The sequence below is a fragment of the Balaenoptera physalus genome (genome assembly GCF_965194825.1).
Source record: "Balaenoptera physalus genome assembly, chromosome: 10".
Classification (NCBI taxonomy): domain Eukaryota; kingdom Metazoa; phylum Chordata; class Mammalia; order Artiodactyla; family Balaenopteridae; genus Balaenoptera; species Balaenoptera physalus.
Window position 1 is genome coordinate 103,625,336 of NC_138889.1, and position 12,160 is coordinate 103,637,495.

Below are 12,160 nucleotides of genomic sequence, written 5' to 3' on the forward strand. Positions count from 1 at the left end.
CGCTCCCACAGTGGTGGCTGGTTGGGTGTGTTGACTGCAAACAGTGGAGCCAGCCCCTCCTTTGTTTGGTAGTTTAAGAGGAAATAAGATAAGAGCAGGGAGAGAGCTGGGCAGAAGGAACTACCAGATTTGGGCTCTGGAGGCCCAGAAGGGCCAAAAGACCTCTCCCCTGCTCAGGGGCAGCCCCCAGGCACTCTGCCAGCCCCAGGAAACCCAGCCCTGTTCATACTCATTCAACAGCTATTTATTGAGCAACTACTCAGCTAAGTGCTGGAGAAGCCAGCCCCTGGCCAGATGTGCAGACCCACAGCCTCATCAAGAACCTGAGGCCGGAACTTGCCTGGTGGCCCAGTGGTTAAGAATCCACCTGCCAATGCAGGGGACACAGGTTCGAGCCCTGGTCTGGGAAGAACCCACATGCCGCGGAGCAACTAAACCCGTGCGCCACAACTACTGAGCCTGCACTCTGGAGCCCGTGCTCTGCAACAAGAGAAGCCACCGCAATGTGAACTCCGTGCATCACAACGAAGAGTAGCCCCGGCTCTACGCAACTAGAGAAAGCTCGCGTGCAGCAACAAAGACCCAACGCAGCCCAAAATAAATAAATAAATTTATTAAAAAAAAAAAAAAAGAACCTGAGACCATCTGATGTGGAGCCAGTGGAGATCAGTGAGGGCAGAGGAGGTCAGGGTGGGAGGCTGCCTGCAGGAGGTGGGGACCGACAGATAGCAGGGGTTGGGAACTCCGATTGTCCTGGGCCCCCCATGACATGCCAGGGACTGTGGTAGATCCTTTACATAGGTACTCACTCTCTTGCTCACAGCTCTAGAAGAAAAGTGCTGGTACTTCTCTCCATCCCGTTTTGCAGATGAGGAAACTGAGACTCAGGTGTTTAAATCACTTACCCAAAGCTTCCCGAACAACATAGGCATGTGGAGGAGCGACAGTTTAGCACTCAGCCTGTTCTCTTTCCTCTACCTCTGCTCTAAGCACGAGATGATGGAGAAAGAAGAGAAGGAAAGTGGGGGAGGGAGGGGGAGGTGTTCTTCAGTATTCGTCTTTCCACGGGAGGCACTGTTGGCCAGGATGAGAAAATCCACACCCTTCTCCAGGGACCACGGTCCTTCGTAGGGTGAGGGTGCCGGATATCAAACTAGAATTTCCTTGGCAGGTGAGCCGCTTGGAGATGGGGACATGCACGTGGGGGGAGGGGAGCTGTTGTCCCCGTGCTCCCTGAAAATGCTCGTATTTCCCAAGCTCTAGAGTCTGCAGAGCAATTACATTCACAATGACCCTGTGAGACTGCATTTTTTAGAAGAGGAAACAAAGGTTCAGAGAAGCACAGCAACTTGCCCAGCGTCCCTCAGCTGCAGTGGAAGGGAGAGAACTCCACTCCCAGCAAACACACACGAGCCATCCCCTTTCTGTGCTGAAACATTCCCTTTAGCCCCATCTAAGTCCCATGGGGATGCTCAGACAGCACATCCTGCTGTGCCCTGGGGACCGATCCAGTATGGGCCTCCTGGCTGAAGGAGTCTGCCCCCCAGCCTCCCAGGGTTCTCAGGGAGCCCAGCAGCGAAGGTCCTGTTTTGACAGAGGGCTGGGGGCAGAGAACACCAGCTTTTGGTGTCAGAGACCTGGCTTTGAATCCCAGCTCCTCTTCCTGGCTGGGTGCACTTGGGTCAGTTACCTTAAGACTGCTCGTGTAACCCTCCCACCCAGATCGCTCCTGAGTCTGGGAAGAGAAGCTTTAATGGTTGACCACTGTGCCTGGCATCTAGTTATTCCCTAAGAAAATGTAGTCCTTTCCTCCTCGGAGCAGCAAGTCTCCTCCAGTCTTTGGTAAACCCAACCCTCTGCCATCCTAGCTGGTAACAGCCCTCTCCCCTGATAAAACTGTGCCTTCTCTCCTGGGTCCAGAGAGGGCACTGAGGCTGCGCAGCCCCAGGGCCACCGTCTCCTTACCTGGGCACAGAGGGAGCACAGGATTCCAGCCCCGGAGGCAGTCAGCTTCTGGAGGCAGCTAGACACAAGGCAGCAGGCAGGCAGAGGCAGGGGAGGGAGGCTGAGGGAGGAAATAGATGTCAGCCCCAGAGTGTGTGTGTGTGGGTGTGTATTTAGGGGTGGGGTGGGGGGAGGCGGGGACAGCTAGAGAGTGAGTTGTCACACTGGTGTTCAAGTAACATCCATCTCCATTGATGGGGACTGGACGTAACTGCCGGCAGCCCAGCTCATGCTATCTCCCTCTACGAAGGAGATTTTGCAAAAGCCCAAGGTCAAGTACAAGTGCACATGGGGACATAGGTGTGAGCCAGAAAGTATGAGCCCGAGTGTGCATGGGGGGTGCTTTTGAGAGCGACAGGTATGTAGGAAATGTGAGGAGGAGGGCGTCCTGTCCCTCTGTCCACTGTCCTGGACTGTCCTCCCCTGACCCCACCACCCTCAGGAAAGAAACCGGTGTGGCTCCTTCCATGTGCCCGGCAGCATGGGGGGCCCGTCTGTGAGGGGCCCCAGGGGCTCTATGGCCAGGAAGGCAGGGCGGGGCCATGGTAAGAACACAGGCCTGGCTGTCCATGCTGCCCGCAGGCCCAGCTGGGAGGTAAGCCACTTCCCCATGCCAGCCCCCACTCGGCCATCTGTGACCAGAGCGACAGTGTCACTTCCCAGGCTGAGTGAGGTGTCCTCATTCACAAAGCACCCAGCACACAGTAGGTACTCATAAAAATCAGGTTTCTTCCCTCTTGGGGAAAAATGGGTATAGGCTGCAGGGCAAAGGCAATGCAGCTTTTATTTTAAATGGGCTGGGACTTCCCTGGCAGTCCAGTGGTTAGAACTCCACGATCTCACTGCCAAGCGCCCAGGTTTGATCCCTGGTCAGAGAACTAAAAATCCCACAAGCCATGTGGTGCAGCCAATAATAATAATAATAATAATAATAATAATAATAATAATAATAATAATAATAAAATGGGCTGGGCTCAGAGCCCATGGATGAGGTGATTGAACTGTATACATTTGCATTGAACTGTTCCCTAAGTCTTCACTCCTGTTCGCTGACCAAGCTTCCTGGGACCTTTCCTCCAACCTCAGCATCCCAGCACCCAAGAAATACTCAAAACATGTTAAGAACTCAGTACCCCCAAATCAGGGCCAGGGTACCCCCATAGGATTGACTCTACAAAACTCTTCCATTTTGGTACAGACTTAATCCAGGACCTGGCACTGGATAAATTTGCTGAGAGACTGCAATCCTGAGTGAAGAATGTGATGGAGAAACTATTGCTCACTGTCATCCAAGATGGAGTCAGTAAGAGCCTTGATTAAACAAATCACTAGCTCTAGGGTAATGCCCCTTTCCTCTTAGTGACAGAGGGTCTCCGTCTGCTAAAGACAAGTGCCTACAGCCCTCCCTAGGTGGGTGTTTCCATTCCACTCGTGGGAAAGTACCTTCATCCCCATCCACCCTCCTCCACACCCAACCTGCTGAGCCATAGACATCCGCTAAGGCCATGCAGGCAGCGGAGTGTAGCAGGTGATCTTGGGCAAGTAACTTCACAGCAATAAAATATGAATTTTTTAAAGGTGCTCCTTCTGCACGGTCCCTGCCCCAAAGTGGTGCACAGACTGCTCTTTGGGCTTAGAAAGAATCCCTGCCTTGGGAATTCCCTGGCAGTCCAGTGGTTAAGGCTCCATGTTCCCGATGCAGGGGGCATGGGTTTGATCCCCGGTCGGGGAACTAAGATCCCGCATGCCATGTGGTGCGGCCAGAAAAAAAAAAAAGAATCCCTCCTCTCCTCTTATAACCTACCTCAGCTCTAGGGCCTCAGGCTTGGGGTGGGGCCCAGCCCTCCTCCTGGCTCTCAGCCCTCCCTCACCCCCTCCACCAGGTACCCTTGAGCAGTGAACACTCCTGCACAAGCCCTGACGGCGGCCCTGCTCACCTGAAACGCTCACTCCTCTGCCCCTTCCCCCAACCCTCGTTTCCAATCCTGTAGTCACTGTGGTGACTGTCTCCCAACGATCCCCGAGGACAATTTATGAAAAGTTACTAAAACAAACGAAGTACTCCAGATGAGCAGCGCCCCAAGGCATTTTCTAAACAAGGAGGCAGGGATGTTTGTTCCTGTAGGGCCCTTGGCTGCACTCCCACGGTGTAAACCTGCCTCCCACACAAGTCCCTCAGGCTCCACATGGAGGTGGCCTGGGCGGGAAGGAGCTGGAGTTGGGGCAGGGGGTGGGGGGGTGGGGGCACGGGGAGGATGTGCCTCTTCCCTGGATGTCAGGAATCTCGAACACTGGGGTTCTACACCAGACACTTGAGAGAGAAAGTCTCGGGAGCTGTGGGGGCTCTGAGCCGGGGCTCCCTGGCTGAAAGCAGAGGACAGGCGCCTCCGGGAGAAGATGCAATCAGAGAACCCTGTGGAGGCCTCCGCAGTGTCAGACCAGTGCTGTAGGCAGGAGGACACCCCAGCGGCCAGACGGGCCCGTGTGGCGCTCAGAGCCCGGAGGAGAGTGACGTGATCAGGGCCTTGGCCAATAGACCAGCCAATCCCGCTTGGAATGTGCCTCAGGACCCACTGGAGGGCTTGTTACGTCCAGACTGCTGGGTCCCCCACCCCGAGTACGTGCGATCCAGCAGGTCTGGGGGTGCAGCCTGGGCATCTGCATTCCTATCGAGTTCCCCAGAGCATGCTGATGCTGCTGGTTTGGCTGGGATGGAGAACTCGGGTTCCTTGCGTCTGGTGCACTCGGAGCAGGCAGCAGCAGCTGGGTCCTGGTAGCACTGGGAGGGAGGGAGGGTGGGCGGTCCAGTGACCCCCCCCCAGGACCTGGAGAAAGATGCAGCCACCCCCAGAGCACAGGCCATAGTCCCTGAAGCACAGCCTTCTCCATGGCTTGCAACTTGATGTCAGAGCCTGAAAGAGCCAAAGTCAGGTCTGTCTCCACGTCAACCACACGTACTGCCCTGGAGGAGACAAACCAGAGCCTCACAGAGCTCTGCGGGGGTTCTGCTGCCTGTGGGAACTGTCTAGACTCTCAAAGTAGCCTTCAGGTCGTCTCGGGATCCAGCACACTGCCCACCAGTCCCTGCCCCCTCCCCCTCTGCTCACCTCCAAGCCTTTGCACTCGCTGTTGCTGCTGCCTGGAATGCCTTTTCCCCTCCCCATTCATCTTGCAAGACCTCTTTTTTTTTTTTTTTTAAACATCTTTATTGGAGTAGAATTGCTTTACAGTGGTGTGTTAGTTTCTGCTTTATAACAAAGTGATACATATATCCCCATATCTCCTCCCTCTTGCGTCTCCCTCCCACCCTCCCTACCCCACCCCTCTAGGTGGTCACAAAGCAATGAGCTGATCTCCCTGTGCTATGTGGCTGCTTCCCACCAGCTATCTATTTTACGTTTGGTAGTGTATATATGTCCATGCCACTCTCTCACTTCGTCCCAGCTTATCCTTCCCCCTCCCCGTGTCCTCAAGTCCATTCTCTATGGCAAGACCCCTTTCTGTGATCATCAGTGTCTCTGGGCTCCCAAGAGGATGATCATGGCATCAAGTGTGTTTAACGAACAGTCAAGGGAAGGGACCAACTACCCCCCAGCCATGGGGCCAAGCCCAGAAGGGCCTTCTCCCTCCGGCCCTGCCTTAGGAAGCAGGTTTTCATGTTCCTTTCTGGCCTCTTCAAAGAGTCAGTAAAACAGGAAGTGAGATGCACAACAGGAAGCAGGGGAGGCATGCCCTGGAACCCTCCAGCCTCCCGTACTTGGGAGGCCCTGGAGTTGGCCACACACAGCAGAGGGGCAGGACCCCACATGACACCTCGTGGGAGGCCCGGGTGGAGCACCCTAATGCCACTCTCACCCACAGGTGGAGGCTTAGCGCCTCACATGGCCCATAAGCCCCTCAGTGATCTGGCCCTGCCTGTGCCTCCACCTTCATTTCTGCTTCTCCCTAATCACATCCTATCATCAGTCAGCATTTATCACTGCCTCCCCACACCCCGTACATACCAGACTGTTTCTGTCCCCTTGTGCTGTTTGCTTCCTGCTCTAGAGTACCATTTCCTCCCTTGGCCTCTTTGTGAGCTCCTATTCATCCTTCAAAACCCTGATCAGAGGTTACCTCCTCTGGGAAGACTTTACTGAGCCTTTCAGACCCTACCTCCCACATCCCTGCCTCACCTCATATACTGCACCTCTGCCCTCCATGGTAACTTTCACACAACTGCTCCCCACCCTCATCACGAGCAACTGGAGGACAGAGACAGTTCCTATTTTATCTCCTCATCACCAAAGCCAAGCAGAGGGCCTGACATGTGGGAGGGCTCTCAGTGAATGTTTGCTGCACAGAATGAATCTCTAGTATTGGAGATTAGGCCCGAAAAGAACCCCCAGTTCCTCATGGTGACCAGTCTGGATCCATTGTTACTCGTGGCCTGATGCAATTCTCCCAGCCTCTGTTTTCACCTGTGGTGGGTGCAACCCTGGGGACTAATAACTTCCTGTTATTATTAACTAATAACTTTTCTCAGACCCACATGTATGCCAGTTAATCCTCACCAAAATATATATATATATTTTATATGCATTATTTATATATATATACATATATATATACATATATATATACATATATATGTATATATATATATATACTGCACCCAGATAATCCAGGATGATCTCATTTTGAGGTCCTTAACTCAAATTACATCTGCAAAGCCCCTTTTTCCAAACAAGCTTTACATTCACAGTTTCTGGGGGTTAGGATATGGACATACGTTTTGAGGGGCCGCTACTCAACCTATTTCAAATAGTAACAGCTACACTTACCAGGTGCTTCCTATGTGCCAGGCACCAGGCTAAGCACTTAACGTGTATTAGCTAGTTTAATTCTCACGAGCACTCTCTGAGCCTGAGGTAGGGACTGTTATCCTACTCACTCCCGGAGAAGAAAACAGAGAGGTTGAGTGGCCCAGCCAAGGCCACTCAGCCAGTGGGCAGAAGAGCTGGAACTCAGAAGCAGGTGCTCCAGGGACTTCCCTGGTGGTCCAGTGGTTAGGACTCCATGCTTCCACTGCAGGGGGCATGGGTTTGATACCTGGTCAGGGAACTAAGATCCCACATGCCGTGTGGTGCAGCCTAAACAAATAAATAAATAAGTAAATAAATAAATAAACCAGGAAAAAAAAAAGAAGAAGAAGAAGGTGCTCCAGCACCAGAACCCAGCGCTTCCCAGATGACTGGACTCTCTGAGGTTCATTGTCATCAGCCCTGCAGGATAAGTAGGGCTGACTTTCTGCTGTTAAACATGCTCCACAAGCTTTGGGAAGCATCTCTGCAGCCGACAGGATCCACAGGTGTTACCAAGTCCAAGTTTGTACTGTTCGCCACAGGACAGGCCAGGAAACTGAGAGACCAATTGTTGGGGCAAGGCCTAGCGACTTTATTCAGAAAGCCAGGAGGACGAGAAGATGGTGGACTTGTGTCCCAAAGAATCATCTTGCCTGAGTTAGAACTCAGGCTTCTTTTATACTAAAAGACTGGGGCGGGGTAGGGGGGGCGGTGTGGGGGGGTGGGGTGGGGGAAGTCAAACACTTCCTGGTTCCAGCCAGACTCCGGAGGGGATGTGTTAATTTCTTCTTTCCTACAGCCATTCACATGTGGGCTTGGTCAGGATGTTTCCTGTGAGCTAAGCAAAGGGATTTTAGCTTAACACTCATTACCTGGGAGGCAGGGTTCCCAGAGATGGGCCATTATGTATAATTTAAGCTTATAGGCAAAATCCCTTTAGTGATTAACTTGTAGCAAAAGCAATAGAATACAAAGGTTAAAGTAAAATAAACAGATCCAATATGGAGTCAGATTTGTTCTTCCCTATGACACAGAGACCATGGCTAGGGCTTCCCTTGGGTCTGTCTGCAAGCCCCTGGGGTGAGGTGACCTGCTTCCTGCTGGTTCCCGTACATGCTTTGGTCCCCATGATTTTGTGTGGGTTTTTTTCCCCATGACACCAGCTGGGTGGCCTACAATTCAATTCTGACACTACCTCCATGGAGATATAGCATCAGATCCCACAGGTTAAGGACTCAGTCCTGTAAGACTGTCCCCTCCCCCTACTCAGACACCAATCACAAGTCCAGGTGTCACCTCTTCTTCTGATCTGAACTGGTTATCAATCTGAGGTTCCAACGACCCCCTCCTTGGGTTTGATTAATTTGTTAGAACAGCTCAGAGATCTCAGAGAAACGTTTTGCAGGAACAGCCGGATGGAAGAGGTGCACAGGCTAAGGTGTATGGGAGGGGCGCAGAGCCTCCATGCTCTCTGCGTGCTACTCTCCCCGTATCTCCACATGTTCACCAATGTGGAAGCTCTGAACCCCGTCCTTTGAGGGTTTTATGGCGGCTTCGCTACATAGATATGATTGATTGAATCATTTGCTGTTGGTGATTGACCTCAATCTCCAGCCCCTCTTCCCTCCCAAGAGGTGGGGAAGGGGGGATGTGTTCTAACCCTCTAACCATGTGGTTGGTTCCCTTGGCAACAAGCCCCCATCCCTAGGTGCCTTCCTAAAGGAACCTCAACAACATAACAAAGGACACATTTGTTTTGCTCCCCTCCCAGGAAATTCCAAGGGGGTTTAGGAGCTCTGCCAGGATGGGGACAAAGACCAAATACATATTTCTTATCATAAATCACAGTATCTCAGTCCCCTTTAGCCTTGCCTTTCCAGCCTAGAAAGGCCCCTGCCTCCACTGGCACCCTCCCTCCAGCCTTGGCTTTTATTAGCAGAAGAGATGGGGTGAGGACTTCCCTGGTGGTCCAGTGGTTAAGACTCCGCACTTCTACTGCAGGGGGCACGGGTTTGATCCGTGATCCCTGGTCAAGGAAGTTCCACTGCCTTGTGGTGAGACCAAAAATAAAGGAAACAAAAAACAAAAAACAGATGGGGTGGAGAACTAACGCGGAATTCTCAGCACCTCAGTGACTTCGACCTTATTTTTTTTTAATATTTATTTATTTATTTCGTTGCACTAGGTCTCAGTTGCAGCAGGCAGGCTCCTTAGTTGTGGCATGTAAACTCTTAGTTGCAGCATGCATGTGGGATCTATTTCCCTGACCAGGGAACAAACCTGGGCCCCCTGCATTGGGAGCGTGGAGTCTTAACCACTGCGCCACAAGGGAAGTCCCTTGACCTTATTTTTAATCCCACTTTACATATTCAGAAACTCAAGTCAAATTTTCAAAAATAAAAAGGACTAAGTTTAGAAAGGTGAGAAAGAGATAAACAAACTGAGGTTCAGAAAGAGGCCAAGAGGGAAGCCAAGGTTCCGAGTCAAGTCACCCTGATCTGACCCTCTCTCCTCAACCATAAAAAATAATGGTGGTTTTCACCACTATCACGTTCAAATGATTACCACATGCAGATTGTTCTCAGTGCTTTACATGGGTTATTTATTGAATCCCCAGAGCAACCCTACAAGTTATGTACCCTTATTAGCCCCATTATACAGATGAGGAAATGGAGTCACCAAGCCGGTAGGTGACTTTCCCAAGGTCTCTAGTGGGTGAGCATTGGAGCTTCAGGCTTGAGGCAGGAGACAGATGGGCTCCAGGCTGAGCAGCCAGAGTCTGTCGCCTGCGGAGAGATACTCCAAGATGAGGAGCAAAAGAATAGCTGAGCCGTGCCCAGAAAAGAGATAAAAGACCACATATTCCTCATTCTTGAAGTCAAGGAGTCCTTCCCAACTATACATGTGCAGAAAGGCTCCTCAGAGGTCAAAAGGGAGGGGGCATCATCTCATAGTAAGTGATGTCAACCTACCCATAGCCCTCTTCGCTAGAATCCATCTTGGCTAAGAGATGCGTGTGCACACACGGGAGGACCCCGAGATAAACCAAATACGGCCTCAGAACCAGGCAAAGCAAGATGATTGGCCAAAGGAAACCGGGAAGGAATGCCCCATATAAGTGATTCAAACTATCACAAGGGCATGACTCTCTCTCTCTCTCTCAGCCCGCCCGTGTGTCTATCCACACGTAACCCTTTTCCTCCTAATAAACACTTTACTTGTTTCACTACTTTCCATCTCTATATGGAAATTCGTCTCTACACAGCTGATGGGCCAGGGCTTTGCAACTGGCCACTTGTCCCTTGTGGTCTAGTGACTAGGACTCAGGGCTCTCACTGCCGTGACCTGACTTCAATCCCTGGCTGGGAGCTGAAACCCTGCTTCCAGCCGCTGCAGGCTGAAGCGATCCAGCATCAGGCAGATGAGCTCTGGTACCCATGAGTCTTTGCAGAAATGTAGAGTCATGACCAAGGGCTCAGGGCTCTCTCTCTCCAGGACAGCTCAGCACCACTTTTCTCAAAGGCATCCTTCTGCCCTTGGCCATGAGGAAGCTCCCCTGCTCTTTCTCTGCCTTTCCAGGGACTTGGGAGAGACGCCTTCCTCACGAGTAAGGTCCGTGATCCGTTAGAAAACACCTCTCTGAATATTATCTAATTCCATGCCTATTTTACAGACGGGGAAGGTCCCTTGGCTCCTGAGAGGTGAATGCAGGATAGAAGCCAGGTCTCTCAACTCCTCTGTCTGGTGCTTTCCCTGGCACCTAAAACCCCCCATCGGGGAAAGCTCTCTGTTACAATAGAAAGCAAAGCAATGTATTGACAGAAGGAATGATGGATTGGAGAACCAGCACACCAGTGGGTGAATGTTTGCTGAGAGGCGGGATAATTAAGTAGTCTCAAAATATCTCCCCATAATATACTTTCTAGTTACAAAGAGAAACACAGTAGCTAGCTGTAGAGTGGAGAAACCTGGCCAATCCCATCTCACCCAGTGATCAAAGATCTATCAGCAGTAATAGGACAAGCCAGTCCGATGGGCCTCCGGTTTGAATGCAATGAGAAGGACACAACATCACCTCTGGGGTGTTGCTGCCTGTTATGGGTTGAACTGTGCCTCCATTCATACATTGAAGCCCTAATCCCAGTACCTCAGAATGTGACTATTTGGAGATGGGGTCTTTAAGAAGTGATGAAGTTAAAATGGGGCTATTAGAGTGGGTCCTAATCCAATCAGACTGGTGTCCTTAGAAGGAGAAGAATTTTGGACCCATAAAGAGACACCAGGGGTGTATGCGCACATGTGAGGGCTTAGCAAGAAGGCAGTCACCTGCAAGTCAAGGGGAGAAGCCTCAGAAGAAGCCAGGCTTCCTGACATCGTGATCTTGGACTTCCAGCTTCCAGAGCTGTGAGAAAATACACTTCTATTGTTTCAGCCACCAAGTCTATGGTATTTTGTTATGGTGGCCCTAGCAACCCACACACCACCAAAAATGCATAAACTGCGTCTAAGCAGCGGGAAACACGAGACAAACCCAAATGAGGGCCATGCTGCAAAATAACTGGCCTGTACTCCTCAAAAATATTCACGCTATGAAAGACACAGACAGAGGGACTGTCCGAGATTGGAGGAGGCCCAAGGAACATGATTCTGACCTTGGACTGGACCTGGTCTGGGAAAAAAACTTTCTCCTTTGCTGTAAAAGCATGAGGACAATAGGTGAATTGAATAAGGTTCATAGATTAGACAGTTGGGTCATACCAATGTTGATTTCTTGATTTTGATCTTTTAACTGTGGTTGCTTGTTTTTTAAGAAATACACACAGCAGTGTTTAGAGTCAGTCACGTCTGCAACCAGCTCTCTCATGCTATATGGAAGAAATTGTGTGTGTGTGTGTGTGTGTGTGCGTGTATATACAATCAGAGAGAAGATGAGCGCTGAAACAAATGTAAAAAGAAGTTAACGTTTGAGGAATCTGGGTGAAGGATATATGGAACTTCTTTTCAGTAAGTCTGGAAGTATTTCAAAATAAAAAGTTGAAAACCTCCCATCGTCCCGCAGGAAGAAGTCACCTCACCAGCCCCTGCCCCCCTCCAGCCACCTCTCCTCCCCTTCCCAGCCCAGCTTAAGTCCGATGTTTCCCCACCTCTCTATGCCCTGCCCTCCCCCACCCCCAAATTCCCTCCGCTTCAGCACAATACCCCCCTCCACGGCACCCCCCGTGCCCACTGGCGTCTCTGCCTCTGCTCAGGCAGCCTTCCCTCCAGAAACTGCCCCCCCTCTGGGTTCGCAGGCTCCACCTGCTCTGCTCCCG

The 12,160-nt window shown here is 51.3% G+C and overlaps 1 protein-coding gene across 4 annotated transcripts in view; it reads right to left on the reverse strand.

The window, feature by feature from the left end:
* LOC309667533 (pre-mRNA-processing factor 19) overlaps nt 1–12,160 on the reverse strand; it is a 43,339-nt gene that overhangs the window by 3,389 nt on the left and 27,790 nt on the right. The gene's annotated exons all lie outside the window — the stretch shown is intronic.